Below are 27,418 nucleotides of genomic sequence, written 5' to 3'. Positions count from 1 at the left end.
CATGACTCACTTGTCAGGCTCTGTTGAAAGAGTTCATTCATAAAACTTCAAAAGAAAGCCCACAGGGCAGCTGTCAGCCTGGGTCCCCCAAGTGTAGTCTTCCATGCAGGTAGCTTCCTTGGGGAAGAGATCCCTGGACAAGCCATGGTGGAAAGAGAGAAACAGGGAAGGAGAAAGGCCAAGCCAAAGGTAAGTGAGCTGGTTACTGGTGGCGGCAAATGAAGCTCAGTCCTGCCAAGGATCCCCTGCAAACAATACAAAACCCACCAGGACAAGGGATGAGAGGGAACACCGGAGCAGGTAGCAAGCGGAGCCAGCTACCACGAGGCCACATCTGCCATGGCCACCAGAGGTGCCACAGCAGCACAACAACGGGCTGAGAGCTGAGGATGGCGCTGGGCAGCCCGCCAGCCCCTCTGGAGCCCCTCTTCTTGCTCTACAGAGCTCTCCCTGCTACACGGTTCTCAGCTCGGAGAGCCTCAACATCATTTCCAAAACCCAAAGCCATCCTCAAACAGCAAATACCTGCTGCCTTTGTGGATTCTCAAAGGCTTTGGCTGAAGACCACTGAATGCACCAGATGTTTTGTTTTTTGTTTTTTTGTTTTTTTAAACAGGAGGCATCCAGAGCCAAGCCTGGCACACAGGGACCCATCAGGCTGTGGGCTGCTGTCAAGGTCAACGGCGAGGAGTGACTGTACAGCAAGGCGTCTGGTTGCTATAAAAGAGCCCTGATGGCAGTGCCCAGAAGGAGTCTAAGAGGGGCCCTGAGTCACCGTGGCGTTGCTAGGATAGGTGTGCTGCCTCAGATGTGGGGATGTTTTCATGGGGCAACAGGCATTCAAATGTAGAGCACGATCATGTAGGCAGAGTGGCCCATACCCAGCGTGAGGGGAAGGTAACCTGCACGGGTCTCTCCTCAGAGAGCAAATACTCAGGCCTCTCCCCAGCCCATCCCTCCCGCCCCCACCAGCACCCAGGCACACACCCATGCTGGTTCCATGGCACTTCCCAGTGTCTTGAAGGAAACCTGGAGCTGACTCCATCCCCGTCACCAGGATGCCCAGGAGACAAGAGCTGGAGCTCCTCATGCCACAGCCACCTGTCCCTCAGCGCACAATGTCCGGGGATGCCTGCCTACCCCCCACCCATCCTTGTGGCAGGGGAGACAGCCTTGTGAAGCAGGGGGCACATTCCTATGAACCAAGCTTCCCCTGAGGCTCAGACCAAAGTGCTGAGACAGAAGGGGACTGACCGAGGCCCCAGCTGATGTCACGGCCCCCGTGGGGATGGGGGGCTTCTTAGGACACAGCAGTTTCTCAGAGTGTTGCTCCAAGCAGCACAGCCCTAACTACCCCCAGCCTGAGCCCAAGGAACTGATGCTATCATCACCCTGTCACTCTTCATCTGCCAGCCACCCTTGGCTCCACACTGGGTCTCAGGGTAAGGGTCCCCCTTACCTCTAAAACCTAGAACCACCTTCTTCTCACCTGGCTAATGTTGAACAACTCTAAGGTGGGGTGGGGCTGCTTTTCCCCAACACTCCATCATGGCAAGCCTGGATCGCTCCTCTTCTGAACTAGTGGAGAAGGTGATGTAGAGACAGATGCAGATGTGGGAGTGATGTGGCCACAAGCCAAGGAACACCTGGAGCCACCAGGAGGTGGAGGAGGCAAGCGATGACCCTGCCCTACAGTGTTGAGGGGAGCATGGCTCAGCCAACACTTTACTTTCAGACCTCTGGTCTCCTTACTGTGACAGATTTTGTTTCTGTTGTTTTAAGGCACCTGGTGTGTGGTAACGTGCTATGGCAGTCCCAGGAAACTACGACAGTCCCTTAATAAAGACCTTCCCACCCCAGATAAAAAGTGCTCCTACACATGAGCGCAGCGAGCCAGTGAGACAGGCACACAGATCATTCGAAGCCTCACTGCCCAAACTAAAGCTCGTTAAGTCCCTCACGGTTCTGGGGAGCACATGAAGACACCCGCCAAACATGGCCCACCTCCTGGAATGTGAACTTACTCAAAGGTTCTCAGGAGGAAGTTGAGTTAACTGGTAAGTAATTTAAAACAAAGAGGCACATGTTGTAGAGCAGAAGGCCAAGGCGTCTGAATTTTTTCAGATAAGAAAGTTGCTTCGAGGGAAAGCTGTGGTGGTTTTGGGGCTCCGCTCCTAGACGCCCCTACGATCACTACGACCTTGGGATGTCCACCTTCACCCCTAGGGACAGAGATTTCACCCCAGAAGGAAATCCAGAGGGACAGGACGTGATTCTGCAGCCATCACACGAGGAGGCTCAGCTCCTGGAAGCTGCTGGACTTCCCAAAAGCTGTTCCTCAGCCCTGGAGGCTCTCGGGGTGAGCCCTGGGGTGAGGCGGGTCTGGTGGTGGACCAAGGCAAATAAGAGCTCATCGGACTCCCCGCCCTGATCCCACGCTCCTGAGCAGACCACTTAACCTTGTGGTGGCAAAAGAGACTCTTAACCAGAGAGGAAACAAACCGAGGGTTGCTGGAGGGGCCGGGCGTGGGGGGAGGGGGTAACCGGGTGATGGGCGTGGAGGGGGGCAGGTGATGGGAGGAGCACGGGGTGTCTATGCAACTGATGAATCACCGAACTCTACCTCTGAAACCAATAACGCACTATATGTTAATTAACTGAATTTAAATAAACATTAAAAAAAAAAACCACCACCTTGCAGTGCCTAGTGGTCTGGTCTACTAAAGGAGCCCAGCCCCCAGCCCTGGCGGGCCTAGGGTAGCCTGAGCCTCCAGCAAGGTGCTCCCCACTCCACCAGGACGGGGCCAGGAGACCCCGCAGCAGGGAAACTGTGCCTTCCTAGGGCGGTGGAGGAGACAAGTTCTCTTGGATTGGGAGAAGCCAATAAGCCCCCTTTCCAACACAGGTGTCTGCAAGACTTTGGGGGCTCTGAGCCCCCACTCAGACCCCAAGGACTCAGAGCAAACAGAGGGCGGGGCCCCCCCACTGGCTCCTCCTGCCAGGCCTGCATTGGGAGGGAGGCCACTTGGAAGTCGCACCAGGCTCTGGAGTTCATGAATGTTGACAACTGAAGAGTGGGAGTCCTCAGGGTGGTTTATTGGTGTTAATGTGATGTGGGCAGGATTAGCGACTCCCCAGATTGTTCTCTGGAAAATACAGCAAACGAAGGCAGAACGGGTCTCCTCCTCCCTCCTGCCACTCAACTCAGGATTTGATTCTAAGTGTCTTCCTGGGATCCCTGGGTGGCTCAGCAGTTTGGCACCTGCCTTCGTCCCAGGGCGTGGTCCTGGAGTCCCGGGATCGGATCGAGTCCCACATCAGGCTTCCTGCATGGAACCTGCTTCTCCCTCTGCCTGTGTCTCTGCTTCTCTCTCTCTGTGTCTCTCATGAATAAATAAACAAAATATTAAAAAAATAAAATAAAAGTGTCTTCCCAGGGATGAGACCTGCAAGAAGAGCCTGTTGCCCCAGTGCCTGTAGTGGGGAGAAGCGAGGGCTCAGGGAGAGAGCACTGGTCCTCTCTGCCCTGCCTCCCTGCCTTTCCCACTGGAAGCTGGAGGTGCCCCAGCATACCTGCCCCTCCCCCCAAGCCTGAGCCCCAGAAGCTTCCTCCGCTGCCCCTCTCTCCCTCACTCCCCATCCTTCAGGCACAGGTCCCTCTGCGCTTCCCTGTCTCTCTCTGGCAGAGGACCCTTTGATTATTTTTGCTACCCGGGCAGGTGGGGGCTAACCCTCCCGCACACGCCCCAGGGGCTACCTCTCTGATCCAAGAGTCTCCTTCGTGGCTCTGGAAGCTGCATGGCTCTCAGATCAAAAGCCAGGACAGAGAGGAAGGGCCTCTGGGGGCCTGGCCTGGCCTGCATTCCTCTGGCCCCAGCACAAAGACAGAGGCGGCTGTCATGTGGAGAGCTGGGGGGTAGCGAGGGGCCTGTGAGGTCATCCAGCTCTCTCAGGGGCTCAAGGATAGCCGCTTGCTCTCTCGCTCACTCTCTCACTCGCTCTCTCGCTCGCTCAGAGACTCCAGACAGGCCCCTGGGAGACAAATGTTTTCATGCTGCTGGTAGTCTGGCCATTGCTTTCCTTGTCCTTCCTGTATTTGAAGACTTTCTAGGCAGGCATTGCCTCTTGCCCCTCCTGCAGGGTCCCAAGGTCCCAGCCTGTCCCCCTTCTTACTACAGGGTCTCCTCAGCCCCTTGCTTACCCCATGGCTCCCCCTTTACCTCCATTATGTTACCCAGTCTCCTGATGGGCCACACAGCCTGTCTCCTCTGAGCATGACCCTCTTCATCTCACTCTTGGCCCTCTGGTGGAGGACACCCCGGCCTCTCCTAGAGGTCACACTCCAAGCCTGCTCAGGCTGTGCCAGGAGGAGGCCTCTCCGTGGAGGGGTGTCTGTGTGTGCGCAGGTGTGCAAATGCAAGCCAGGGCTGTGTGCACATGTCTGGTGGCTTGTGCTCCCCAATGCGTGTATTTGGCCTTTGCTTTCTAGATATGGGAGGCTAATCCCCGAGGGAAGTTTCCAGAATCCAGCCATGCTGGGCCTCAGGCCCATCTGCACCACGTGTATGATGGCCACCAGGAACTGAACAGTAGTAACCACTGCCTGGGTAGCTAAGCTTGGGCTTTAGGTGCACTATTTACTACTTCTAAAAGCCCAACACTTTACAGATAAGAAACAGTGGCTGTACCTGAAGGTAACAGAAAGCAACCAGCCGGCTTGGAAGCTGCCCCAGGTTTGTCTGAGTCCGCAGCTCCCGGTCAAGTACGTCTGCGTGGGGCAGTGAGCAGAGTGTCCACGGATGGTTTCTTTCCAATTCCTCCCACTAAAAAAAAAAAAAAAATTTAACTTTTTCAGAAGATTTCAGAAGCTGGTATAATGAACCCCCATGTACCATCACCCAGCTTCAAAACTTATCAACATTTTGCTAATCTCGTTTCATCTCTTCTCCCAGACACAGAATTTTTTTTCCTGCCGTATATTAAAGCAAATCTCAGACATCATTTCATTTCACCTGCAAAGACTTCAATCTGTATCTCTAGCAGATAAGGACTTCTCTTCCTTTCCCCTAATTACCATACCATTAACACGCCTAACAAAATTTGCAATGGCTCCTCAGTATTATCTAATACTCAATCTGTGTTTTCCCAGTTGCCTCAGAAATGGCTTTTTATAGTTGGTTTGTTCAAATCAGGATGTAAATGAGGCTGGTCCATTGCATTTGGCCCATGTGTCCTGAGCCCTCTGAGTCATTAACTGTCCCCTCCCTCCCCCAGACCTGGTGTCCCATAGGAAGTCCCACATTCTGACCCACCCTCTACCCCTCTACCCACCTCTACCCACCATTCTACCCCATCCTCACCATGTTTAATATGCTCTTCGATCCCAGAGAGAAAGTGTCTCAAAAGTATAAAATAGATCACACTGCTCCCCTGACTCCCTCTGTGGCTCCCTATTGCCCTGGAAAGAAAATCCATGCTTCTTTCTTGGCCCACAGGAACCCATCATGTAATTTGGCTCTGGATTCCATCTCGGGTTTCACCTCCTTCCCTCTGCCTCCTCCTGCTCCAGTCCTGCAGACTACCTTTCCCTGCTTTGACACCTTGGGGCCCAGTGCAGACCTGTTTCCCTCTCACTAGACCACTCCTCCCTCAGCTCCACCACTGTGGCCATCCTGCCACCCACCCACCCTGAAGCCCTCTCCCCAGAGGCCCACCCTGGCCACCCTCCCCAGTGGCCCCCGTCTCAATCTTTTTTGTGTGACCACTCCACTTCTCAGAATCTGCATTTCCTTCTGCTATTTGTCTGTTTCCTTGATTTCCAGAAACAGAATGCAGGCTTTCGGAGGGCAGGGCTGTGTAGGGCTCGGAACATAGTTAGATGCTCAAGTATTTGATAATTGATGGGACAAATGGGAGGGAGGGAAGCAGAGAGAAGAGGTTTATCTTCTAAAGATTTCGCAGCCTGGCTGGAGAGGCAGGAAAACAATGAGAATGCAAGCCCTTTTGATCAATCAATCAATACCTATTAAGCACCGACTAATGACCTCCACACTTTTCCAGGCATGGAGGGGGTATCTTGGGTGTTACCTGCACTCAGTTCAAGGATAACGGAATGCACTCCCTCTGTCGGGGTGGGAATTCACTTAAGGCTTCATGAACTGATCCTCCATCAGCAAAACCCCTCAGCCTCCCGTAGTGTCCTGGGGCCCCAAAAGATGCCTGGGAGGCAGGCAGGGCCAATGTGATGATTCTCCCCATTTCAGAGATAAGGCCGTTGAGACTCAGCTATTTGCCGGGGTCCTGTGGCCAACAGGGGACAGGTCGCGACACTGCCCTTCCCTACTGGGCCGGCAGGTGTGGTAGGAGCACAGGAGGGAGGCAGGGGGCAGAGACCACCTGGGCAAAGGGCAGGTGGACACAGGAGCAGAGGTCAGGGAAGGTGACTTGGGAGGCCAGAACGTGCTCCCAGCCCAGAACTGTGGACTCCGTGGGGAGAGACTCTCCATCAGCCCTGCCCCATCAGGTGGGGTATCTCAGTATCTGGCCTGGGGTCCGGAGCCTAAGGGAGAAGGCAGGAGAGCCCCCAGTGCCAGGCCCCGAGCTGCAGCCTCTGGGAGCTCCACGCACTGAATCTTGGGCTCCTTACTTTATGGCTTATTTTAATTTAGACAAAAGACTCACTTGGCCCTTTATGATCCCATCCAGTGGAGCTTTTTGTCTTTTTACCAGAGCTTTCTGTTTTTACTGTTTTGATCTCTACTGTTTTATTAAGTAATCCTTTTGCTTTTTACCCCTGATCTCATTTACTTTTTTTTTCTCTCTTGCTTTTAAATGCAAACAGAGAGGCAAGCAGTATCCTCAAGGTGAGGCCATGAGGGAGCCTAATGAGACCTGGGACCCCGGAGGACGAGCCCTGGCTCCAGAAGTGGTCTCCCAGAAAAGACTAGTGTTCCCATTTTAAAATGACTTGTTTCAGGGCACCTGGATGGCTCAGTGGTTGAGCGTCTACCTTTGGCTCAAGGTGGTGAACCCGGGGTCCTGGGATCGAGTCTTGCACAGACTCCCAGCAGGGAGCCTACTTCTCCCTCTGCCTGTGTCTCTGCCTCTCTGTGTGTCTCTGCCTATCTCTGTGTGTCTCTCATGAATAAATAAATAAATCCTTAAAAAAATTTTTACATAAATGGTTTCACGCTATCAATTCCTTTCCGGTTCTTAAAATTCTTCCCTCTGGGCTGCTTGCAAGATCTCCCCCAGTTGCTGAACAGAGATGCAGTTCGTTACCTCTGACTGCGGGTGGCATGCCATCGTGCGACAATGCCACAGGCTCTTTACGCCGCCCCCACTGAAGGACACTGCGCTGGCTCAGATCGTGACCACTATTGACACCTGCCCGCACGTGTCCACCATGCACCGACGGGAGACCCTGCGGAGCCCTACCCCCCAGCGTGTGAGTGGCAGCGATGGGGCACCAGACCCTCAGTACCCAGGCCACCCAACTTCTCCGTGCCCAGTTTACACCTTCCACCAGTAGGAACTGAAGGCCTTCCCTTTCCCGCCTCCTCACTAGTCTCTGATAGAATTCCGATTTTCTTATTTTTGCCAGTCCGAGGGGGTAAGATGATACCTTATTTTAATTTGTGTTAAGGAAATTAAGTAACTCTTTATGTAGCTATTAGCTCTTCAAATGGCCACTTCTATGAATGGCCTGTTTATATCCCTGTTTCCTTTCTTCTTTTAGAAACTTGTGTTTTTCTTTTCTTTTTTCTTTAAGATTTTAATCTATTTATTCATAAGAGACAGACAGAGAGGCAGAGACACAGGCAAAGGGAGATGCAGGCTTCCCGCAGGGAGCCCGATGCAGAACCCGATCCCAGGACCCCAGGATCACGACTTGAGCCAAAGGCAGACGCTCAACCACTGAGCCACCCAGGCATCCCGATACTTGTGTTTTTCTTAGGGATTTGCAGTTCTTTGTATATGCTGGATATAAACCTTTGTCAGTTTTAGACTTCCAAAAATATCTACTCCCAGTCTGTTGCTCCTCTGTTAACTTTGCTTATACCGTTGTGGGTTTTTTTAAACAAAAATCTCTAATGTGGATGTGACCAAATCTATTTATTTTGTTCCTTATGGTTTGTGTCTGGTTATTTTTTAAATTGTTTTCAAAGAAATGCTCACTTTCAGCTTCACAAGTTATTTTTAATACATTTTCTTTCATTTGTGTTTATAATTTTACTTTTCACATGTAGGACTCTCTCTACTTGGGAATTTTTAAAAATCTAGTGTTAAGCACCAACCCAACTTAATTCATTTCCAAAGAAGTGAACCATTTTTTTCTGGTGACTTTTACAAAATCACTCATTCTCTCACCGATATGTGACGCTATCTCTCTCATAGGGAGTCCCCTTGTGGTTTTTTATTTAGACTTATTTTAATTCAGTTTATTTATGTGTGACTAGGTCTGCTTCTGGCCCTTTATTCTGTTCCTTTTGCTTATTTGTCTGTCCCTATGCCAATAACACACTGCTTTTATTATTACGCTTTTATTGTAATCAGTTTGATTATCAGCAGAACAAGTTGTTTCTTTGTTGCTTCTTTTTTAATTGGATTAGCTATTTGTGGATCTCGATTCTTCGATAGAAATTTTATACTCACTTTGTTTAATTCCCCAAAATTCCTTCTGGAATTTAATTGAATGTAGAAATTAATTTGGGGCTAATAGACATCTTTCCAAAATTAAGTCATTCCAAACATGGATAAAGTATTTCTCTTTATTTAGGTCTTTCATTTAACGATTTTTGTAAAGTTTAATGCTTCCCCCCCCTTTGTGGTCTTGGGCCTTTGTTGTTAATGCCTGAGGCCTTTGTGATTTTCAGTGCTATTATCAGATACAGGTCTACTATCCTCTCCGGGATCCTGGGAGGGGCCTAGAAATGTGTCTGTGCTGTTGCAAAATCGCAAAAGTAGAGTATTTTAACCACAGTTGGTCCAGACTTCGTTATCTCAATCCCAACTTCCCCTCCACGGCAACACGGGGGTGTGGATATCTTTCCCAGTTCGTGTCTTCATTTTCTTCAGATGCATACCCAGTAGTGGAATTACTGGATCGTGGGGTGGTTCTATTATTAACTTTTTGAGGAACTCCATAATGATTTCCACAGTGGCTGCACCAGTTTGCATTCCCACCGGCAGGGCATGAGGGTTCATTTTCCTCCACATCCTATTAGTCTGCTCAGGCCTTCTTTTTCTTTTGTGTCGATTTCAGCATATTTTCCAGAAATGTGTACATTTCATATAGGTCAACTGTAGATAACTTTATATACATGTATATTGTTCTAATAGTATTTTTAGAAAGATTTTATGTATCTATTCGTGAGAGAGGTAGAGACATAGGCAAAGGGAGAAGCAGGCTCCATGCAGGGAGTCCGATATGGGACTCGATCCCGGGACTCCAGGATCACACCCTGAGCCAAAGGCAGCCCCTTAACCGCTGAGCCACCCAGGCATCCCTCTAATAGTATTTTTATATTTAAAAATCTTAGTTCTACTTCACGATCTTTTTCTCCCTACCCCTGGGAGAGACCCTTGGCTCTTGCTTACCTAACTCTGATGCTCTGCAGAGTTAGATTAATCCTGTAGTTTAAAATCTGCTCGTATTTGCTTGGTATGTATTTTACCGGTCTTTTAAAGGATGTTCATTTTGCCTTTTCAAGGAAATTCTTGTCTTTAGTACTCATTTATACTGTTTTTTATTCTTGGCATCATTTTTTATTTCATTGATTTCTGCTTTTTTAAAAAAGATTTTATTTATTTGACAGAGAGAGAGAGCGCGCGCGCACAAGCAGGGGGAGAGGCAGAGGGAAAGGGAGAAGCAGGATCCCCACTGAGCAGGGAGCCCGACATGGGGCTCAATCCCAGGAGCCTGGGATCATGACCTCAGCCGAAGGCAGATGCTTAACCTACTGAGCCACCCAGGCTCTCCTCTTTAATTCCTATTCTAATCTTACTTTCTTCTTGATTATATGGGCTTTCTCTATTGCTTTTTTTTTTTTTTCACCTTCTGATTTGCATAGATGACTCGTTTGTTTTCAGCCCTTCTTGTTTTCTGATAGATGTATTTAAAGCTATAAATTTTCCTCGTGGGACTGCTTTAACTGTAGTACATAAATTGTGATATGCAGAGCTTTCTTTGATATTTAATCCTAAGTAATTCATCATTTCCCTTAAGATTTTCTCTTTAGTCCAAGGGCTATTCAGTAGTATGTTTTTATTTTTCTCACATGTGGGACATTTGGGCTATTTTGGTTTTCGTTTTTTTAAGATTCTATTTATTTGAGAGAGGAAGAGGGAGCACAAACAGGGGGAGGGCAGAGGGAGAAGCAGATTCCCTGCTGAGCAGGGAGCCCGATGTGGGGCTCAATTCCAGGACTCTGAGATCATGACCTGAGTGGAAGGAGGGTGCTTAACCAACTGAGCCACCCAGGTGCCCCTGGCTATTTTGGTTTGGTTTGGTTTTGGTCTCTTCCCACCCCTAGTCTCTCCTGACTGCTGTCATGTTGAGATGATCTGGATTTTAGTTCCAGATTGTGCCACAGATTCATCATTTATTCAAGCAACAATAAAATCCAATAAATTATTCTTCAATCTTATTTTTCTCATCTTACATGTGCTTCTTAAGATCCACTTTTTTTTAATTGTTGGAATACATTCTGCATACCTCTTTATGCCTGAGGATGTCTTTATTTTGCCCTCATATTTATTTATTTTTTTTTTGCCCTCATATTTAAATAAATATTTAGCTACATATAGATTTCAGTGGTTTCTAGATATCACTTGTCATCTCATTGTCTGATTCCTCCTTATTGGTAGGTGATCTGCATGGAAGTTTTCTCCCTCAGATGCACTTACATGTCTCCCTAATGTGTCTGTGAATGGCATTTTTCTTTTTTCTATTGTTTAGCACTGTCTTAGCCCCCTCCCCTCTGAAAGTGTATTTGTCCCTTTAATTTGGGGGCAAAGTCACTGTCTCTTCCAACATTTTCTCCTTTCTATGTACTCTTTTATCTTTTTTCTTCTCTAGGATAGACACCTATTTGTGGCTGTATTGCCATCTTCCATATCTTACTGTTCTCACAGTGTTTCTCTCTATTCCTGGGAGAGAGCCCTGAGACTTATTTATCCTCGTATGCTCCACAGAGTTGGGTTTGGTTGACTTGAATGTCTAACTGGACTGGGAGGAAGTAGAGCTTCAGCCTCAGTAGTCCCTTCCCTTGGCTCTGACAAGAGTAAGGGAGTAGTTCCCACTCATCCTCCTCCCCACGGGCCAGCCCAATGCTGGTGGAGGAGTCACAAGATGCTGCCACTGTGCCCATCTCTCCATTGTCAAGAGAAGCTAGGGTAGGACAACAACACGGATCCTCACCAGGCTACACGGCTAGAGCAGACTTTAAAAGTTTGCAGAGGGCTTTCTTACCCTCTGTCTCTTATCATGACAGCTCTTTGAAGTGAGGCTGAATTGGCGATCTAGCAAGGACCATCCTCTACTACCTCATGCAACTGTATTGTGGTTACATGAGTGTACATGCGCAGACATGCATTCACATGCAGACATGCATGAGGTGTTTAAATGTCCAAGGTGCAAGCCTTCCTAGGCACATGAAGTCAGTGTGAATGCCATATGCAGGGGGAGCTGGGCCCCCATGGTTCCCGACTCTGTTGCTGGGGAGTACTATCCACCCCCATAATCTGCTGTCTGGTCCTTGTCAAGTACCCTCCACCCAACCTTCCCCTCCAGAAGAGGTCCTCCTCCTGGGCTGAGATCTCCAACAGGCCCTTGGTGCCAGCAGAGCTCTGTGGGCAGCCACCAAATCCCACAGAATCTGTCCTGCTCACACTGCTCCGCCCTCTCTTCCTCAACGGAAGAGGCTGTGCTGGGCCCCTGCCCACTGCTCCACCCTCTCTTCCTCAATGCAGAGGGCAGGAAGTTCACCTTGGATCTGACCTGCATCTCGACTAAAGAAACAGCCCCTCTTCTCCATCTGAACTCAACTGGAGCTGTCATCTCTGGCTAGTCCAGGATGACCCTTTGCTCATCAGGGGGAACAAGGCACATTCCCCTCTACCTACAGGTGGTGTTTGGGGGAAGTCTCTCTTCCCTCTATTCTCTCTCTATTCTAACAGAGCCCTAATCCACCAGCCACAGTAGCAAGTGGGGAGTCAGGGCCGCCTTCACTGCTGTCAATTTTCCAGCTGGGCTTATCTGCGCCTTCACATGGTGTTCTCTTGTCAGAGGAGCCAGGGGCTGTGTGCGACAATCAGGCTAAATAAATGCTGCCTCCTCATCCACCTACCCTCAATTCCCTGTCCTTTTGCTGAGGACAGCGGAGCATCTCCCTGGCTTCCACAGAAGATGTTGGTATATTGTCACCTGGCCTTATTTGATTAGTGTCTTACTCCAAATGCCTGGGGCCATCTCTCCATAGAGAGAAGGGGGTGGGAGGAGAGAAAGAAAGAAGATAAAGTCTCCCTTTCCCCCTTTGCTGCCTGACCTGCTGGTTCTGGAGAGGTGTGGGTGGGGAAACAGAACTGTAGGGAGCAGGGTGGGAGATGGCACAGTTGAGGTCAGGGAGGCATTAAAAGGAGAACCACAGGGACCAGGAGTTTTGAGGACTGTCAACCTAGGATCGAGGTTCCCAGACGTTGATTCCTAAATCTTCTCCAGACATCCTGTGACCATCCTCCAAATGCCATCGTGGCCCACGGTGGCCTCTCCAAGCTCCAGTAGTAGGAGTTGGTAAGACAAGCTTTGTATTCTCTCTCAGACAGGAGAAAATGTGTCCCAGTGGCCCTAATGGTGAACGTTTGGTGCTACCATATCTGAGGTCCTGGATTCTGGTCCCCCAGGGACATCTGCGGCTTTTATGAACATGAATGGAACACACCAGATCCTAGAACCATCAGACAAATAAGTACCTTGGTGCCAAGGAGTCCTGGAAGAAGACTGTGGCTCTGTCCATGTGAGAGCCCTTCTCCATGCCTGGAACAACAGCCCCCAAATTGGCTAACTCCTTATAAAGTCATTGGCACCATCCCATTGTCTTACTCAATGTTTTCCACAGTCCTATGAGACAGCTAGTGTTCTTTTCAACTCCCCAGATAAGGAAGCTGAGGCTCAGATGGCCAGGCGGCTTTCTCAAGGTAACAACCAGCAAGCAGTAGAGCCAAGACTCAGAACTGGATCTCCTGGCGGTGGAGCCAATCATCCCACCGTATTCCAGCTAGAACCCACGGTAGCCCAAACGGTGGCCACTCTTGAGTTGTGAGCTGCTCAACTTGCAAGGCACGTCAAGAGCAAGACAATCAGGAGTGAGGAAGTCCATCCGGCCTCCTCAAATATGTGTTCTCTGGTACTTTTGTTTTCCTTGCCAGGTAGCCGTGAACTGAACCGGCTCATGTTAGACATGGTCCCCAGTGATCAGAAGCTGCAGCACGAATTCTTACGAATTCTTACGCACACTTACAATCAACTGACTCCTGCAACCATGTGCTCCAGCATTACCTCTCTCACCTCCACCTACATCCTCTGGGAATCTATTCAAATCTAGTCAACAGAGCAGCAAGGAGAAGAGGATAAACCTACATCAACACTGTATTTCTCTTCGTCTCTCTCCTTGTGAAAACAAAAGAGAAACCGTGCAAAGCCTCATCCAATATTCACTAGGAGTCAGCCTGACATGATCCCAGGAAAATAAGTCCTTTTCAAAGCCATAGTTTCGCGGCATCCTCTCCCACGACTGAGCAGTCAGAGCAGGCCGCGTGTAGGGCTCCGAGGCTGGCAGAGGCATTCGGCGGTAAGGCTTAATTATGATTCATGGAGTTGCGTTGTGGAGATGGTTTAAAGCCACTTAATTAGTGTAGGAATATACCGCCATAATTATCCTGAAATATGACCTAATTAACCTATGGAAAAGCCAGGCCCACTGCTCGGGAATGCCGGAGACATTAGTAGTCTATTAATATACTCAGTCTGCTCTCAAGCCCAGCACTGGAGGTCCACAGGGCTGGGGGGCACAGACAGAGGAGAATAGGGTTTGCCATGAAGGGTGATGATGTTTAAAGTGTGTGAAGCGGGCCAGGAAAGGAGAAGAGAATGATATTTACTGAGCACCTATTATGAGCCAAGCAGGGTTTTAAACCATATCTAATTTCATCTTCAAAACAATCCTTTAGGATAGATATTAAAGTTCAGAGACGTTCGTTACCTGATCAAGGTCACACAGCCAGGAAATAGCTGAAATGGAATTCATTCCCTAGTCAGGCTGCCGGAAAGGCCATGCTCTTCCTGTTATTACTTACTGCCCCTGGCAGACACAAAAGACTAGGAGAAGTGGACAAAATAAAGAAAAGAGGCCCTTTCAACTCTAAGGAGGTCCCTCTCCCTCTGACAGTTTTATTATTTTTTTTTAATTTTTATTTATTTATGATAGTCACACAGAGAGAGAGAGAGAGGCAGAGACATAGGCAGAGGGAGAAGCAGGCTCCATGCACCGGGAGCCCGATGTGGGATTCGATCCCGGGTCTCCAGGATCGCGCCCCGGGCCAAAGGCAGGCGCTAAACCGCTGCGCCACCCAGGGATCCCGACAGTTTTATTTTTAAAGATTTATTTATTTGACACAGAGAAAGTGTAAGCAGAGGGAACAGCAGGCAGAGAGAGAAGCAGACTCCCCGCTGAGCAGGGAGCCCCACGGGGGGGCGGGCTCGACCCCAGGACCCTGGGATCATAACCTGAGCTGAAGGCAGATGTTTCACTGACTGAGCCACCCAGGTGCCCCTCCCTCTGACAGTTTAGAAAAATGGAATCAGGGGTATCCCTGGATGGCTGAGTGGTTTAGTGCCTGCCTTCAGCCCAGGGTGTGGCCCTGGAGTCCTGGGATCGAGTTCCGCGTCGGGTTCTCTGCGTAGAGCCTGCTTCTCCCTCTGCCTGTGTCTCTGCCTCTCTCTCTCTCTCTCTCTGTCTCTCATGAATAAATAAATAAAATCTTAAAAAAAAAAAAAAAAAAAAGAGGGGATCCCTGGGTGGCTTAGCGGTTTAGCGCCTGCCTTTGGCCCAGGGCGCAATCCTGGAGTCCCGGGATCGAGTCCCACGTCAGGCTCCCGGCATGGAGCCTGCTTCTCCCTCCTCCTGTGTCTCTGCCTCTCTCTCTCTCTCTCTGTCTATGATAAATAAGTAAATAAATCTTTAAAAAAATAATAAATAAATAAATAAATAAATAAATAAATAAATAAATAAATAAATAAAAATGGAATTATTTAAGCTTCCTGGAAGCAGGTTCAACCCTGCAAGTGTGCTGTGCAGGCTGGACACTGTAAAGCCCTCGGAATCCGCACTCACATAGGCCACAGTGGGAATGATATCCCACTGCCGAGAGCCTGCACAACTCTTCCCAGAAGACACTGCCCTATGTGCCTCCTTCAATTCCCTTCCTACCCCAAATCACCAGCCCCAACCCAGGCTTTGAATCCAGATGTTGGCCCAAAGCCAGAGAAGCCACATCTGGAATAATCTTTAACAAGGCAAGATTTGAACCCAGTCCTCCCCGGGTGGCGGGGGGGGGGGGAGGGGGGCGGGGGCGGGGGAGACCCTAGGGCCCAGGGTTACCCGGGCACCAGGTTGAAAGTCCGGAGCCCTCCAGGGGGAGCCCAAGAGCCAGACTCCTGCCTCAGAGTCTGTCTGGCCAGCAGGTCGAGGAATATTCCAACAACGTCCTCATTCTTCCCTGATCAAAGGAGCTTGGATTGAACCTGCTGTAATCATCCGTCGGGGAGTTTGCTTAAAATTCCCCTAATTACGGGAGAGCAGAAAATTGCTACGCCTCAGACTGAATAGAGAAATTGAAGGCGCCCTGCTCCCAGCTGCCTGGGGAGACAAGCCAGGATGGGAATAGAAAGGCTGGGAGAGGCAGGCGGGCGACGACGATGGGTGGCAGCAATGGGAGGGGGAGCCAGGGAGTGGGAGAGGCAGGGAAGGAGCCTGCTGCGAGCCGGGTGGGCAAGTGCTGGCTGGCTCAGGTGGGGCACGCCACCTCCCTGCTGAGAGAAGGGTGTCAGGATGGAAGGACAGCCGTGCAAGGAAGAATTAGCCAGAATGCATCCTCCCAGGGCTGGAGCTAGTTTTCTAAAGAGGCTGGGGTTGCGCGTAACTCTGGCTCAGTTTAGAAAGTAGATCCTGGAATGTCCTCCCTGCCAGGAGAAGGAAGGGAAAGAGCAGAAGGACAGGTCAGGGAGGAAGCTGGCACGGCAGACTGCCTCCAGGCACCCTCTTTGGGCTCTGTGCTGTTCCAGGCTCATCGAAGGGTCCAGAGGAAGATGGGGCACAGGATCCCTGCCCTTGGGGAGTCTCAGTCTGATGGGGGAGACTGAGTAAACATCCTGCCCAAAAGTGAGGCTCAAAGAAACCCTGTACACCCATGCCCAACACAGGATGGCCTTGAACTATATAGGAAAGGGATCGGAAGGTGCTCAAGGGGAGGGGGCGGTGGTCAGAGAGGAAGGCTTGCTGGGGAGGCAAATGCTGGGCAGGAGAAGATGAGAGGAGGAGCAAAGATGGGACATGGGAGAGAAAGGTTTGAAGGAGCCCTACAAAGTACAGAGGGGTTGTGGTTACCATTTTTTGGTGGGAGGAAGCAAGGCTCAGGGATCTAAGGTCACGCAGCTCATCAGCGCCTGAGATGGGGCTCGAGCTCAGGCTTCAGACTCCTAGTCTGTGAGTAACACACCCATGGAGCCGAGTAACTGGGTGGGGATGGGTGGCCAGAAGGTGGGCTGCTAGAAGGGAAGTGGAGGGCTGCTCGTTGATGACTAGATGTTGATGGTAAGGGGCAAGCAATACTCTAAAGGCCCTGCTGCTAGCCCTGCCCCCTCGGTGAGACCCCAGGCTCCCCGCCCACAACAGCATGGGAAAGGCTGATGCTCCTAGATGCTCTCACACTTTCCCCAGGGACTTCTCAGCACCTCACTTGAGTCTCTGCTTAGGCCTCCTTCAGTTCTCTGAGGGCCTGGCTGCCCTACCGTGTCTGCACTTTCAGAGCGGTGGGATGGGCTGAGCCTTGGGGGGCTTGCAAGCTACAGAAATCCACTCAAACCAGCATTTAAATAAAAGAGGAAGTTTACTAAAACGACACAAGAGTATCTTGTAGGCAAGAATGTGGTCAAACCTCGGTCAGGACTGGTATCAAGGACAGGAAAGCCCACAGGAACCAGGAGTTCCGGCTCACCTCTTGCCCTTCTGCTTCTCCTTGCACATCTGGGCAGATGTCAAAGCTCAAGATGGCTACTGAGGCTCCCAAGCCCACATACAGTGAAGAACGACATGAAAAGACCATCTAGACCATCTCTAGGCCCTACTAACAATGCCCCAAAGATGAATTCTGATTGGCCCAGCTTGGCTCAGGTGCCTGTTCTAATCCGACTGACCTCAGTCCAGGGGGTTGGCTCACAGTGAACAAGTGGCTGCCGTGTGCTCACTGCCGCTTGTGAGCAGGCCAATCCAGGGGCCACGGTGAGTCACAGCACAACTGTCCATCACACCAATGAGTACACGCTTGGCTGGTGGGTGTGCCATGGACTGGCCTGGGAGCAGAGACCCGGGCTTATCTGTCTCAACAGGTGCTCTCTAGGTGGTCAAGGCATCCACCGGAAGCCACATGGCCAGTGACACACAGCCTATCCAAAGCTACAGCCCAGGGGGCCAGCTGCAGCTGAGGCCAAGCCTCAAGTGGGACACCGAAGGGGCAAGGGGACTCAGCATGGCCCCTGGCCCCAAGAGAGCCAAGGAGTGCAGCGGCAGGCTGGTCTGCGAGGGCTGGAGTCCTGGCACAGGGCCTGCCGGGAAGGCGGGCCAGCCTCTCGGGCTCCAGGGTGGTTATCTGAGGCTGGGAAACCTGTACTTTAGAAACTTGACTATTTTCATGCTGTTTGTATTTTCTGTAATTACTTCCCTTTTGTTCTCCCTCAGTATTTATGGAAGTCCTTTGTGAAAATGCCAGCAGATCCAAGCAATGCCGAGAGGAACCAGCAAAGGGGTTTGTGTTTCTTCCTGGGCTCAAGGTAAAAGAGACACCTCCTGGAGCCTGGGAATGGAGGTGGCAGGAACCTGGCCAGGAGGACAGGGGAGGGGCGGAAAGGGGGACTAGGACCACAGCTGAGAGGCTCCTCTGCCCCTGGCCTCTTTCCAAGCTCTTTCTCAAACATGGGGAAGCCCTGGGCTTCCTTTGAACAAAGTCTATTGTCTGGAACTGACTGAGAAAGTGGCAGAGCTGCCCTCTTCCTATCTGCCCCATCTCTGGGATGGTGGGGGCAAAGCCACCCTCAGGCCAGTCTTGACCGTGATCTCTGGAAGAAGCTGTGCGCCCTGGATCCCGCTCAGGTGCAGGGGTGGGGACAGGGATGACACACGTGCTAGCCCAAGGGAGGGGGCCCTGCCCGGGGACCCAGGGAAACGGAACCTGAGCTCTGGGGACAAGCTCTCCCCAGATCCTGGTCTCTACCAGGATCCAGGTCTTCTTCCAAGTTCAACTTCCCCAGCCCCGACATTTTGCTGGGCCCTACCTTAAAAACTCTCTATAGGCATCAGAGCCAAGTCTGCGGGGGGTAGGGAGGCAGGGAGGTGGGGAGCACTCACACCCCTGAGTTTCTCCCGAGTTTGGGGTTCTTCCCTGCGGTGAAGATATGCATGAGGCTCTGGTATTAAGAGACAGGAGGTACCTCCATGGTTTCTCTGGGGGGGGGGGTCGTCAATGGAGGTCCAAAGTGGTAGAAGGGACCAGTGGTAGAATCATGGAGACCTTTGCCCTCTAACATTAAGTTACTTGTAAGCAAATAATCACCAAAGCATCACTAGAAGGTCCTAGCCCTCCCTGTCCCCCTCCCCACTGTGGCTATTCCTGGCCAGATGGAGTCGCCCCGGGTGGCTGAGCAGCTCCCAGGAGCAAGGTGTCCACAGGCAGAGAAGCAGCAATAACATGGGACATTAGGTGCTGATGGCTTTGCCAAGCAGGGGAGTGGCAATTAAGGATGCGATGGGTCCCTCTGGGGGGCTGTCAGACAAGGATCCAGAACAAGGGTCTGGAAGCTGGGGGCTTAGTAAAGCAGCTGGAGTGGGGAGTCAGGCAGAGGGGAGACAGGACAGGCCTGTGGGGGTGCAGCCTCCAGCCCTCCCAGCAAGCCCATCAACAACAACAACAACAACATAACAACACCACCTGCCACTTACTGGGTGCCCAACATGCCCCTGCCAGAAGGTGGGGGAGTGCAATTATCCTACTCTCATAGATAAGATAAGAAAGGATTGGAGGTTAAGTAACTTGTCTGAAGCAGATAGATAGTGGAGATGAAATTCAGGCTCAGCTCCACCTGGCACCAAAGTCGGGACTCAACCACCAGGCTAGGGTGCCCTCTCTGAACATTCCCCAAACTGTGCCCACATCACCCCTGCCCCCCCGCCCCCAGGGGCCACAGGAAGCACTGGCCCAGCTTGGGCCTTGAGGTTGTAGGTGGGTGAAGCCCTGGGGGATAGAGAGCTCACCCAGACTTCCTGGCAGCCACATGGCCACCATCACCTCTCCACCCTTTCGTGGGGGAGGAAGAGGAGGAACACCTGGCCCTGGTGACATGTGGAAGCTATGAGGTGGCACACCCAGGAAGGTGGGGGGTGAGGAGGAGTGCACATGTCCCCCTGAAGCCCGTGTCTCAGCTCCCCACCCACCTCGCTCAAACCTCCCGCTTTGGGGAACCCCACTGCTGATCCTCCCGCCTGGGGCTTTGTGCAGTGATGTCACTAACAAGCTCTTCCTTATCTATACCAAACATGCCTGAGGAATGGACACCTGTACCATTCTCCTGGCCCTGCCTATTTGCACACACCCACCATGCCCCAGACTGACCCTGAAGGTCAGATGATCGATGCCCGTAAAAAATTGCCCTTTTTTGGAGCTGATCATATGGTACCCAGAATGGAGGATGGGAAGGCGGGGGAAGGGAGAGGGGAGATGAGATGAGAGAAGATGACAAATGAGATGCTTGGATGCCCCCAAACTGGGGTACCTCATGGCAGGAATGCTGAGCTGGGAGTCAAGAAGCAGGCAGTGGGGGGCGGGGGGCGCACTGGGGGCCAGAGAGACAGAGTCATCCAGTCTTGGCTCAAACCTGCTCCCGCCCCCTGGGCTTTGATCATCTGTCCAGGGAAGACTCTTACCACAAACTGCCCATGTGGGGCGCTGTTCCAACTGGTCGGAGCCCAAGGAGGTGAAGGCTATTTGAGTCCTAAGGCTGCCCACACCAGTGGCACTAGTTTGCTGGGAAAACTTGGGTGCCTGGAGCCTCCAGGACTCATTCCTGACCGCAGAAGAGTTGACTAGAATCCCAAGAGGAGAGGGGAGCTGGGGGTTCAGAAATGGAAGACAGTAAGTGAGGGAATTCAAAAGCCTCCATTCCTACCAGCCCAAACCTTATCCATCCTTCAAAATCCAGCAGAAATGCCATCTCCTCCGTGAAGCCTTCCCTGACCTCCACAGGAAGTTTGCTCCCTCCCTAAGTACTTTATCCCCACTGGTCTCCTGAACCCCGTCGCTTTCCTCCTTGCACTGTGCCACCCAGGGCTAGATGTGGAACTCTACAGCGGCTCTTGCTTATCACCCCATTACAAGAGCTCTGTCACTACGTGAATAAAAGGAGATGGAGAAGAGGGGTTCGCTATGGAGCTGGGCAGGTGGTAGAGCACTCAGATCGGAGGACACAGGAGAGATTTGGGAAACGTCAGCTGAAATGAGACTCAGAAGAGCTATTGCTTACCCCCTGAAATCCAAATTGCATTCGGGATCAACTAGAAAAGAAGCCTGTTTTTCTAGAGTCCTGGGCCACTGAGCACTGAATGCAGTGCCTCACAGGGGGTGGAAGCACTGGCCCCTGGGAGGATAAGCTAGAAGGGGAAATCCCCCCCCACCCCAACCCCATGTGGTTTGGGTAGTGGTTGCAGCAGAAATAAAAATCACTTATTTGTTTAGCGGTATTTTTCACTTCAGATATTCTGTTTCCATCTTTATGAGTTCCATTTGGTTTTTGAAATCTTCCATTTTTCTCTTCATTGTGTTCATATTTTCCTCTATAGTCCCGAGCATCTGGAGCATATTTGTAATCCCTGCTTTAGCATCCTTGTCTGCTCATTCCACCATCTTGCTTATTTGGGGGTCTGTGTCTGTTGATTGATTTATCGTCTGGTTATGGGTCAGGTTTTCCCCTTTCTTTGCATGACTTTTATTTTTTATTTTTTTGTTAGGTGATGGGTACTGTGAATTTTACTTTGGGTTCTGGACTTTGTTGTATGCTACTTAGAGCAGGACTTTGTTTTGGCTCCCAGTGATTTGGAATCACTGTGACCCCACAAAGCCTTGCTCTTAAGTTCTGTTAGATGGGTCCAGGGCAGCCCTTGGCCTCTGACTAAGGTAACATCCATCTGAGGATTGCATCCGTTGTGCCACGTACTACAAGCTCTCTCCACCCCAACACGTACAAGTCTGAGCCATCCCCAGACCTTGTGTGAGCCCAGAAATCGCTCAGTCTTCTACCCTCTGGCAGCTCTTTCCCCAGCCTTGTGGTGTTTCACCCTGATTATGTGCAAATCGGTCTTCCCAGTTAAAGTTTCGGGGATCCTTCTGCAGATTTTCAGAACTCTCCGTGGACAGCTCCCACTCTCCAATGTTCTTCCTTACAAATTCAGCCCATCTCAATCCTCAAAGCTGGGTCTTCCCAACTCAAACCCCAGGCTCTGTCTGGGATCTTCCACCCTTGCTTTGGCCTGGAGTTAAACTGATGCGCAAATGGGGCCTCCCTTCTCTCAGTGACCACCCATGCTACCGGTTGCCTACTGCCTGAAAGTCATTGTTTTGGATTTTTTAATCCACTCTTCAGTTGTTTTCGTCAGATGCGCCACTACTGTAGCAGTTACTCCTTCGTGGGCAGAAGGGGAAGTTTCCTGGTCAGTAATTCTTCATTGGGGTCATCTCCTATGAGAAGGGAACATTCGGGCAGCCCGGGGGGCTCAGCGGTTTAGCGCTGCCTTCAGCCCAGGGTGTGATCCTGGAGACCCGGATCGAGTTCCATGTCAGGCTCCCTGCATGGAGCCTGCCTCTCCCTCTGCTGTGTCTGTGCCTCTCTCTCCCTCTATGTCTCTCATGAATAAATAAATAAAATCTTAAAAAAAAAAAAAGTCTTCTTCAACTACCTCAGCTTGCAACAACCTCTGGCTTCCTTTAAAAAAAAAAAAAGAGAGAAGGGAGCAGTATTTTTAAATAGTGTCCTCAGGAAGGCCTCACTAGGAAGGCAAACTGAGCAAAGTGCTAGAGGAAGGGAAGGAGTGAAACGCACATGCAAAGACCCAGGCCTGGCTTGCTCAAGGAACCGCCAAGAGACCAGTGGAGCACTGGGGGTTCGAATGACAAAGAGACAAGGTCAGAGAGACAAAGGGGAGGGCCAGACTGTGGAGAGCCCCATGGGACTCAGAAGGAGACCACAGGGTTACTGTGATCATCCAGACACAAGAAGGCGGAGCTTGGGCCTGGGTGGTGGGCACAGAGTTGGTAAGAGTGAAGTCACAAGGTTCTGAGTGTTATGTTAAAGGACTGGGTGAGAAAGGAGTCAAGGATGACTCCTCAGTTGTTTTGGCCTGAGCAGCCGGAAGGATAGAGTTGCCGCTGACCAATATAGGGAAGCTAATAGGTCTGCGTGCTAGGGACAGTCTGTTTGAGTGTGGCCACGTGAGGTTTGAGATGTGCACTAGACACCCACATGGAGAGATCCAGGACAGAGGGAATGAAGCTGGGGAAGGAGCCCACCTGTAAGGTCTGGCCTAGGGATGCCCAAAGGTCACCAGAGAGCACCCTGAGGATTGTACTCCACAGAAGGGGGCAGGAGCTGGTAAACCAGATGGGCCCTTCAGAGAACAGCTCATCCCTCCTGTGATCCTAAGAAAGTTGACTCAAACCATCAAGGGCTGTCAGGTGGCATCAGTGCCCAGGAGCCACACATGGGGGTCCCAAGGAAAGGCTGCATCAGTGGCCCTGTCCCCCAGGGCCCATCTTTGCTTCTGCGCAGGCTGCCTGGTTCGTCTTCATGACTCTGGACAACCACATGAGCCACAGGATGGCTCACTTGATACCCTGCCCTTGACACTATCCCCCCTCTGCCTGGCCCCTCTGACCAGGACGCTCATTGGCTGTGCTTCCCAAGTAGTTCCTGCTACACCTTCTCCCCTTAGGCTCCTTTCACCTTGTGGGGTAGCAGCAGCTGGGGTGTGACTCGGGGGACAACCTCTCCCACCCACAGAAGATCTCTCCCAGCAGCCCTGGGACCTGAAAGTCCTTCCAGATACTTAACTGCCATCCTCATCATTTCATCCTCTGTCCTTTTATATACTGCCCTCCACCTGGAACAGATGGGCCTTCAGCGGCCCCTTCATGTCCTTCTCCGTGTCTGCTCCCTCCCGGGTGCTCTCGCCTCTGTTCTGTTCTTCGGGGGCTCCGGCATCTTCCTCACTCCGTCGGTGCTCGCTCGCCCTGCTTTCTCACCTGGCTCCATCAGTGGATCATTCGTCTCAGACAGTTAGTTCAGGGGAGTGGAGAGGAAACCTTTGCTGACTCTGGTGAAGGTCCTTTTCCCTCTTCACCCAGGGGAGGCCAGAAGTGAACTCGTGCCCCCAGAGTCCTCTGCTCCAGATGGCTCCCCTCCCACAGACGCCTCCCCGACCTCCCCACCATGTCCTGCTGCTGTCCTCACATCATCCTGGCTTGGCCCTCGGGAGACAGACACCTTCACCTCCACAGTGACAGCCCCTCCTGTCCCCTGCCCCTCCCCACAAAAACACACACATTGCCCCTTAAGTGATGCTGAGGGCACTGGCCGAGTGATCCATAGCTCCTTTTTCTTCTGCTGCTGTGGTAAAATATGGACAGCGAGAACCGTGGGAGAAATGAGGCATGAAAATTAATCTGCTTTACAATCCTCATGAATATTTAAAAGCTGATGAATATGTAACTACATTTCTTTTCTCCTCCATTAGTGTCTGCTTTTGAGTTACTCTATAGCTCCCTTTGGTTCCTTTGGGGGCTGGTTGGCTAGACTGATTTTTAAATTGGTTTTACAGGTGCCTATAGCTCTTGGGTTCCCCCCCACCCCCAATCCGGAAAAGAGGATTTGTCCCTTTAAAATTCCTCAGGAAGGCCTGGCAGAGAAAGACACAGAGAGCCCCCTCCCAACCTTACACTGTGGGAACCCGGAGGTGAGGGCAATGTTGAGGGAAGACACTTCATAGTGGAGCTCACGGGGCACACCATTTTAAGGATGAACCACCTCCTTCTTCCTGAGACTGTTTCCCATCACTCCCCATCATCATGGGTCTTTCAAGGTCCTAGCCCAGGGGGTGCCTAGAGAAACCGAGAAATCTGGCAGCAAAATGTTATTTTTTGCCTACTCAGAAGAATTTAGTATTAAGCTAACTGTTAGGTACTTTGCACCCATCTCCCAGCCCTGGGAACCAGTCACTCTATCTAGAACCATCCCGTGGAGCATCTGGACCACCCCCTGGCCTACCTGCCCTGCCACTCCTCTTTGGCTACTCTCGGAGTCTGCTTCCCACCCACTCCAACCATCTGAACCAGGCTGAGGCGGGAGGGAAGGCTGCTCACCCACCTACCCACAGCCATCAATCACCCCAGAGCAGAGCAGAAGGAGCAGCAGGGCATCTTCCCAGAGCAGCAAGATTTTTCCTGGAGCCTGAGGCAGGATTCAGCACTGAATTGGCATCCTGTAGAGGGAAAGTTGGGTCCTGGCTGGGGGAAGGAAGGCATCGTGGGGTGGGGCAATGGGGTATGGGAGTCATCCATCCTGCCAAGTTCCAGCCCAACCTGGGTCAGAATGTACAGAGGGTCCTAAAGCCCTGCCGTCATCCAGAGGATTCCAGCTTCAATAGTTAGCACTTTGAACTCCGAGTGAGAATGGGACACTGCTAAATCTGGGAGGGCTTACCTGCCCACACCGGTCCTGTCTCTCCATCCAACCTTCATTCTACACAAAGCTTGGAAAAGTGTTCCACACTCTGTTTTGATCTTATTTCTACCTTTCTAATGATCCTCAGAGTCTCTGAGATTTCTAGCCTATCAAATTCACATCTGATCATCTCAATCATCAGTTCTCCCGACCCCTCATCCACCTATGGTCTCCACCGTAGGTCCATCCAAGCTAACATGCTTACCATCCCAAACCTTCACCCCTTGGCCCCAAGCATTTCCCCCACCCTCACTCCCATTTCATCTCTAATGTGCTTGTTATTTGCTTCCTTCTAGACTCTGCTTAGAACTGCCTCCGACGGGAAGCCCTCCTTGACTGACCTCGGCCCCAAAGAACAATCCTGTCATCTTTTCTGGTTCCCAGGTTTTCAGTACAGAATCCACGAAGTGTTCATCGGCACCATTTTCACGTGCCTGCTGCATGGAAAGGGCTATTTGTCACGCAGTGTGTTTTAAAGCGGACCTGCTCATGCAGATGACAATCAGCGTCACAGCTTCCTCCCTGAATGGCGGCACAGCTGCAGCATTGAGTCCGTGGAAATACTCAGCGGGCCTGTCTCGCTCGTTCACGCCCATGCCTTCAGATCAGCTTCATGCCACTTCCTGTGACTGGCCTGTCCTGCTGCAGGAACATCCCAATGCAGGAGCCCAAGCCTCCTCTCCCTCCTCCTCCCTCAACTCCTGCCTTGGTTGGAGGGGACCTCACACGAGCCTCTGGAGGGACACCAGGCTACAGAGTGGCTGTAACAGAGATCTTGCCCAACTTGGAGACAGAGAAGGAGCTCTGAAGTCCAAGTCAGGAAACCAGGCTGAGGACATGGCTCTGCCCTGTGATCGTGACCAAGCCACTATATTTCCATCATTCAAATGGGGATAAAGATCTGTCCCTACACAAAAGGATTATGGTGAAATCAAATGTGAAAATGCTTTGAGAAGTATAGAACACAATATAAATATTGGTGTCTCTGCTATTACAATAATTATAATTGTTATAATCATTGCCATATGTATGTGACATTCCCCAGCATTCCCTGTGTTGAAGGGATCCTCTTGCTGAGCCCCACCCCCCCACACCTTGCTTTCTTTCCCCTGGCCAGGGGAGGGACAGGGGTGCCCAATTGGATGAGTGCCCCTTGGGATCAGCAGCTCATTATCCCCGATAGGTTCCCCAAGCTACAATATCACCTCCAGCCCCTGGCCTCTCCGCTCCGCTCCCGCTCCCAAGCTGCCTCAGCAGCAGGAACAAGAGCGTGCCTTGTCAGACAAGCCCTGCATCTCCATAGAACATGCTCTAAGCATAATTACCCATCGGAGGAGTGCGCAAGCCCCGCCCTTACCCTAGAGCTCCTGCCACCGCTGGATTGTTGCTGCTCCGCTAGCTGCAGGCTGAGCTGCCCTGGACCTAGGAAGCAGGCACCATTCTCCAGCTGAGCAGGGCTGGCTAGAGCCATGCCCTAGAGGGACGCCCTGGGCCCCTAGCCATGAGGAACTGGGAAGCCTTCAGCAGCCCAAGCACATGCTGCACCTGGCTTCTCCCCACGTTTCTACCACTTGCCATGTTAGTCCCCGACTGCATATCTTGGAGCTCTCTCTGGATGGGGAATGCATCCACCCTAGGCTCCCTGGCCCCTGACAGGGCTCCTTATTGGCCTTCTTATCCTCCCCAACCCCACTGATCCCAGAGGCTGAGGTTTCAAAGGCTGGTGCTTGAAAATGCAGACAGGCAGCCAGAGTGGGTCCCATTCCCCAGAGCCAGGTGCAGAGTAGGGCAAGACAGGTGTACCTCCTTCCTCCTCCCTCCATTTACATGCCTTCCCCAGGGAAACCACTCCCAGATAACCTTTTGGGAAGATGTGTTCATGCCTCCCCCACATCTCACCAGGCTGCTATGCAATTGACGTCACAACATGAACATCATTTCTCCCACTATCTGGGTATTCCATCCAAAGGGAAATGACCCAAGTCCCTGGATCCAGCAGAAGTCTGTGTTCTCCACCTACTGGCCTCTAGACAGTGACCATTTCCAGAACATATGGGGAAATTGTGTCTTACGTCCAAACTGACTCCTTAATTTGTTCCTCTGAGTGAGGCAGAGGTCTAGGGTACGGAGAAGGCGAGGACACCTGGAGGTCCTTGGGATGCAATCCTCCCAGCTAGGCTGTCAGAGGCAGCAAGGATAACTTCAGATTCTCCCTGTTTGTCCTTCTAGGAGTTCCACCCTGTGGGAGCAGAGGCTCTGAAGGAGGCTGATCCTTCTCTTCCTTTTACTATATAGAACCCTCTCTCTCCCCCCTCCCCATGC

General features: G+C 51.3%; 1 long non-coding RNA gene across 9 annotated transcripts in view; it reads right to left on the bottom strand.

The window, feature by feature from the left end:
* Positions 1 to 3,081: 3,081 nt before the first annotated feature.
* LOC144311400 (uncharacterized) overlaps positions 3,082 to 27,418 on the bottom strand; it is a 167,563-nt gene continuing 143,226 nt past the window's right edge. For 8 of the 9 annotated variants that reach the window (XR_013376936.1, XR_013376935.1, XR_013376937.1 and 5 more), the window contains 3 exons: positions 4,689 to 4,823; positions 3,758 to 4,032; positions 3,082 to 3,381 (listed from right to left, as the gene is read on the bottom strand). This is a non-coding gene — a long non-coding RNA (uncharacterized LOC144311400). The remainder of the gene's footprint in view (positions 3,382 to 3,757; positions 4,033 to 4,688; positions 4,824 to 27,418) is intronic. The other variant, XR_013376939.1, reaches the window with a different exon arrangement.

The sequence above is a fragment of the Canis aureus genome, chromosome 3 (genome assembly GCF_053574225.1).
Source record: "Canis aureus isolate CA01 chromosome 3, VMU_Caureus_v.1.0, whole genome shotgun sequence".
In the NCBI taxonomy this organism is placed as follows: Eukaryota; Metazoa; Chordata; class Mammalia; order Carnivora; family Canidae; genus Canis; species Canis aureus.
The sequence above is the reverse complement of the archived record's forward strand: the minus strand, read 5'-3'. Positions and strand labels throughout refer to the sequence as shown.